Source organism: Sminthopsis crassicaudata, chromosome 4 (genome assembly GCF_048593235.1).
Source record: "Sminthopsis crassicaudata isolate SCR6 chromosome 4, ASM4859323v1, whole genome shotgun sequence".
NCBI classification, from domain to species: Eukaryota; Metazoa; Chordata; class Mammalia; order Dasyuromorphia; family Dasyuridae; genus Sminthopsis; species Sminthopsis crassicaudata.
The window spans coordinates 55,637,361-55,643,613 of NC_133620.1; the positions used below are offsets into that span (position 1 = coordinate 55,637,361).

Genomic DNA, 6,253 nt, shown 5'->3' on the forward strand with positions numbered 1-6,253 from the left:
ATTTCCAGTTTTCCCAACAGTTTTTTCCAAATAATGAATTTTTATCCCTAATGTTGGAATCTTTGGGTTTGTCAAAGATTAGATTGCTATAGATGTACCCTTTTTTGTCCTTTGTATCTAATCTGTTCCACTGATCTACCGGTCTATTTCGTAGCCAATACCAAATGGTTTTGGTGACTGCTGCTATATAATATAGCTTTAGATCAGGTACACTTAGACCACCTTCCTCTGAGTTTTTTTTCATTAGTTCCCTTGCAATTCTTGACCTTTTATTCTTCCATATGAATTTTGTTGTTATTTTTTCTAGGTCATTAAAATAGTTTCTTGGGAGTCTGATTGGTATAGCACTAAATAAATAGATTAGTTTGGGGAGTATTGTCATCTTTATTATATTCGCTCGGCCTATCCAAGAGCACTGAATGTCTTTCCAATTATTTAAATCTGATTTTATTTTTGTGGCAAGTGTTGAAAACCATATTCTTAGAGACTGAGCAGATAGAAGGGAAGTCAAGAAGAAGGATACAAAGTTCAAGCCTAGAAATCACAGAGGATATCCTGACCATTTGGAACTTCCATCAGGTTGACTGGTGAGGTTCAAAATAGTGTCTCCCAGCTCCACTTGAGGAGGAGGATGAACTAACAGGCAGACCCCCACTCAGCTGGTATGTGGCTCAGCAGGGGGAGGAGGTGTGATGCCAGGTCCCTGTGGTCCTAGCAGGTACAGCTGCCCTATTTGCTCTCTTCTGCACATGTGGTCTGGTTTCTGGCTCATTCGCTTGATCCCACTCAAAGCTTCCTCTTTTGGCCCTTTTCTTCTTTACTTGATGGATTCTCTGGAGTTGCTAATGGCAAACTTGCTTTTTTATCTTCAGCTGCCTAAGCATGGACTAAGAATTCAACTCTAGGGGCACCTGTGAAGAAATTGAAATCCCAGGAGTTGAAAAAAAAGGGAGATGACAAGATAGAGTGACTGAAAGAAGAAAAGAAATAGCTTTCCAGCTACAGGAACTTAATATCAGCACTCAGTGCAATGGTGCTGCTCTCATCAAGAACTCTTAAGTTTATCCCTTGTGAATAAGGAAGAATTGCAAAACAAAGATTACCAAGAAAAGCTGCTGGAAAATATGTCTATTTTACAAGTCTTGAAGGAATAAAACTCGAGGCCAAAAGTTTACTTGCATGTTACCTTTACAAAAATGGAGAGGCTTTTTTTAACCTAGAAGATTCTGACTTTAAGGCTCCTCCCAAGAGTAACACTTCATCAAGATACCCACATCATAGTGAGGAAGCTCTGGTATAGTTTCAGGTGTAAAAAAGAGCTGCCTGAGCTCCAAACAAAAACTTAGGACCCCTTGAAGGAAAGAAAAAGGTAGGATTCTTTTGCCATCAAGGTTTCACGGGTGCAGGACCAGAATAGTGAACTCTTTCTTTGCTTTAGGCCACAGTCTCCAGAAGGGTGCTGATGTTCTTGATTCTCAAAATAACAAAAAGTCTACTAGAAAGGTAGGTACTAGATATAACTGAACAAAGAAATCATATTGAAGTAGTTAAGAAAAAGAATAGGAAAAGTCATTCTGGTTGCATTCAGAGACAAAAAGGTCAGCCTCTAGTAAAAAAGTTTCTGCAGCTATTTCTATTGCATAAGATGATCATCTTGAAGAGACCCCTGAGCTGTTCTGATGAGTGAAAGAGGAAAAGGAATATAACAGTGGCAGATGAAGAAAAAAAAGAACTGATAAATAAAATATTTGCTTTAAGTTCATGCTCCCAAATGCATACTGTGCAAGTAAGTTCTTGCAGAGAAAATACATTCTGTGCCAATGAAATTTCAGAATATAAAGAGAAGTATGGATATCCTATAGGATCTGAAAGTACCTTTGTAGGAACTGGGGAAAAGAGGGAGCATTTGCAATACTGACATTTTAAAATGTAATTCTGAAATAGATAGCAATATCTCCCAGGATGAACAAAATTTGACTGTGGTAACATTTCAAGAAAAAAAAATCTGACAAACACAAGTGGAGAGAAAGAAAACCAGCTAGTATTTCTCCAACAAATGCAACAAAACCTTAGTTTACTCCTATAGAAACTGCTTAAAAAGTAGATTTCAGAGCCAAAAGCTTCCTCCCACATCCCTAGGGGAAAAACATCATAAAATTTTCTACACAAGCTAGCTGAATTCCAAAGTGGTAAAGCTTTGATCACTGTTGCAATTCAAATACCCTGGAAATAGAGAACAATATATGGCTATCAGTCACTATATGTACATATATACATATGTAATATATACACATAGACACATAATACACATATATAATTATTAGTCATTTATATGCACATATATATATATACATATATAAACATAAACACACACATACACATATTTGTATGTATTCACTTAGGGTGATTTACTTTGAAATAGTCTAAGAGCTGTAGTGATACTATGCATATCCCATAGGCAAATTGTAATTAATAGGGGAACTATGGCATAACAAGGCACTTGGCAAAAAACTTGTAGTCCTGGGGAGAGAGTCCTGCCCTAAAGTCCTTATCTTATCACTATGGTTGCAATTCTATCTCAAACAAACTTCTTGGCTAAAAATGAAGTATTGCCATAAAGTTAGCATTTGTGACCATTGTGTGCCCGCCACTAGACTTCAATAACTCTAGAAGAATGAGTGAGGATGATGACTGTGTGAAACTCTGCCTCACTTAAATCTAATTCATAGTCAAGTCAAGACCACCCCATGATGCCATTGGTTTTCTTCAAAAAAGAACACAGACCTTCCATGCACTCTGAAGTTCTTTAATATTCATAGGTGCTTGCATATTATCTTTCCACAAGAGACTATGAGCTCCTTGAAGGAAAGAAAGGAGCCAAGTTTTTAACCTTTATTTGTATCCCCTGCACTTAGCTCAGTGCCTGGCACATAATAAAGACCCAATAAATGATTACTGATGATGACTTGAAAAGAAGAGATATTAAATATAAAGAAGAAAAGCATAATGATGTGTTTGGGGGGAAAATAGCCCAGTTTGCTTAAGTATAAATTGTATGGATGCGAGTAATAGATGTTATATTAGAAAGATAAGGTCTTGCCAAATTGTGGAGGGGCGGTTCTTGAATGTTCTAGAAATGGAGTTTGTGCTGTAATTGGTAGGCAATCAAGAGGATTTGGGGGGTAGAAGTGTTAGTTCTTTTCATCCTCATGTTAATGACTTGGATAAAGTCAAAGATATTTCATGTAATCAAATTTGCAAGTGATACAAAGCAGGGAAGGATAATTTACCTACCACATGACAGGATTCAAAAAAATCTTGACAACCAAATCAAATTACATAAAAATAGGAATGAACATACCCCATCTTAGAATTGAATTACAAATCATCTCCACAGATAAAAAGTGGAGAGATAGAGAGCAATTTGTATTTAAAAAAAAAAAAAACCAACAAGTTTGATAGGTTGCAAGCTCAGTAGGAATTAACAATGACATGGAAGCCAACAAATCTTTATCAATGTCTAGTAGAGGGATGGTGTCCCTCTTTATTCTACTTTGGTCAAACCTCTTTGAAATATTTTTTGTATTCAGTTCTGGGCACCACATTTTAGGGAGGTCTGTAAAGTAAAGTGGAAAGCATCCAGAGGACAGTCACAAGGCAGGTAAAGGATTTTGAGTTAAAGCCATATAAGGATCATTTGAAAAGAAGACTCAGCAGAGGCTTTGAGAGACTTGAAATGAACAGAACTAGAAGATCATTATACACTTCAACAACAATACTATATGGTGATCAATTCTGATGGACGTGGCTCTCTTCAACAATGTGAGGATCCAAATCAATTCCAAATGATCTGTAATGAACAGAGCCAGCTACACCCAGAGAAAGAACACTGGGAAATGAGTATGAACCACAACATAGCATTTCCACTCTTTCTGTTGTTTGTTTGCATTTTTGTTTTTTCTTCTCAGGTTATTTTTATCTTCTTTCTAAATCCGATCTTCCTTCTACAGCAGTATACATCTTTCTTGTACATATTTATACAGCAACTGTATGTGTACATATATTGTATTTAACATATTTAACATGTATGGGACTACTTGCCATCTAAGGGAGAGGGTAAAGGGAAGGGGGGGGAAAAGTTGAAACAAGTTTTTGCAAGGGTCAATGTTGAAAAATTACCCATGAATATGTCTTGTATATAAAAAGCTTTAGTTTAAAAAAAAAAGAGGAAAAAAAATCAGTGCAAAAATAAATAAATGGATAGATAACTGAATGAATGAATGAATAAAAGACTCAGCAGAGACTTGATAGCTTCTTCAAACATTTTAAGAGCCATCATTTAGAAGGAGAAATAAATTTGTCCTTCTTAGTCCGAATGGGCAGTGCTAGGAACAAGGAGTAGAAGCTACAAAGAGGTTGTTTAGTCTTTACTGTTGAGGAACTTTTTAAGTGCTAGAACTCTCCAGAAGGGGATGATCTACTTTGGAAGGGGCTAAATGACCTATCAGGTAGGTTGAATAGGATATTATTATTCAAATATAAATGGATTCAGATACGGAATCTGAAATTCCATTAAATATATTTTTACAAATGAGAAAATGGTTTATTTTCATCATATGTAGCTCAGTGATTGATCACTTTGGTTTTCCTCTTTATCTTATGAGAATTTGCAAAATTCCCAAAATAAATTTATCTAATAATTTAAAAGTATATGATCCCATAGGCTTTGAGGACTAGGTATATGAAGAGAGAGCTCTCATAAAATCAAACATTAAGAAGATATTAAAGCCACGAAGTTTGGGAATCAATAACTTTGATTCTCTTTCCCCTCTCTCTGTGTGTATGTATATGTGTCTGTCTGTCTGTCTCTGGCTCTAATTTTGAATAATCATAGTGATGTAACCATATCCCTGGAAGTAATACTTGTGTAATATCATCATAGATCTTAGTTCTACTTGCCCAGCCCTATTTTCTCTCCCAACCTCCATTATGATATGGCCATCTTCTTGTACTTGTCAATAATAGATAAGGTAAATTCAGTCTGTCCAAAAGTAAAGTCATAATCTCCCCCCTGCATCCTCCATTCTTAACTTCCCTGTTACTGAAGTTGTTACTAGTCACCTTAATTCACAAACTAAGTGTCATTGATTCCTTACTCTTACTCTCCAAACCCAGTGAGTTGCCAGGGTCTGTCAGTTTTATCTTTGTAATATCTTTTTAAGCCCTTAATCTCTGATGCTGACTCTACCCTGGCAGGGCCCTTATCTCTTCATGCCGAAACTGTTTTAATAATCTGATTTTGAGTTTGTCTGTCTCATCCCCCACATACTTCAGTAGATCCATTGAGCTGCCAAAGAGACCTTCCTAAAGGACAGGCCCACTCATGTGTGTCCCCATCTTCTACCCTCACCCCACTCAATAAACTACAGTGGCTCCCTATTGTTTCCATGGAAGTTAATATAACATCTTTGGTTTTTGAAGTTTTCTATTTATCCAGTATTCTTACATTGCCTTTCACAAAACTGGCATCCTTGCTATTCCTCACATAAAATTTTCCAAATCATTATCTTAGGTGTTTTCACTGCCTCTTCCTCATCTCCCTTTCTTAACTTCCCTATCTTCTTTCAAGTTATAGCTTACACCTCAGCTTTTCTATAAGTTCTCCTTCATTTTATTGCTTTTCCTCTGAGTTAATCTCGAACTTACTTTGTATGTCCTGTTTAAACATTAGCTTTTGCAAATCATCTCCCTCCTTAGCCTATTAACTTCTTGAGAACAGACTGTTTTTTTTTGTTTTTGTTTTGTTTTTTTTTTTGTTTTGTTTTTACCCTTTTTGATGTGTTGAGCACTTGGTAGTTTCCTGGTTAATAAATACTAGTTGTTTGATGGAGGTGTGAAGAGGGCTGGAGCCAGCCTCTAACCTGGAGCTGAACAGAACAGACTAGAAATAGAAAAGTCAGGGATAAAAGAGAAATTTCATTAATTTCACAGTGAGAAAAGCACTTGCAAGTGAAGTGGAAGTCCTCCTGAGGAAGAGGGCTTAATGTGCTAGGGCAAAGACAGTGTTTTAAATGGGCTAGATCATGACATAATCATTTTTAGCCATACCCACAGCAGGCTCATTCGTGGATAACGCAGCTGTTCCTGGATCCTGTGGGAACAGTCTCTAAAGTGATTGTCTTACAGACACAAACAGAACCAGAGATAGCATGGTGGGAATAGAAGTGCAGTACCTGGTTCAATTCACTTAGCT

At 36.6% G+C, this 6,253-nt stretch overlaps 1 pseudogene; it reads left to right on the forward strand.

Annotated features, from left to right (window-relative positions):
* The first annotated feature begins 692 nt into the window (after positions 1-692).
* Positions 693-2,174, forward strand: LOC141540586 (methyl-CpG-binding domain protein 4-like; annotated as a pseudogene).
* Positions 2,175-6,253: the final 4,079 nt, after the last annotated feature.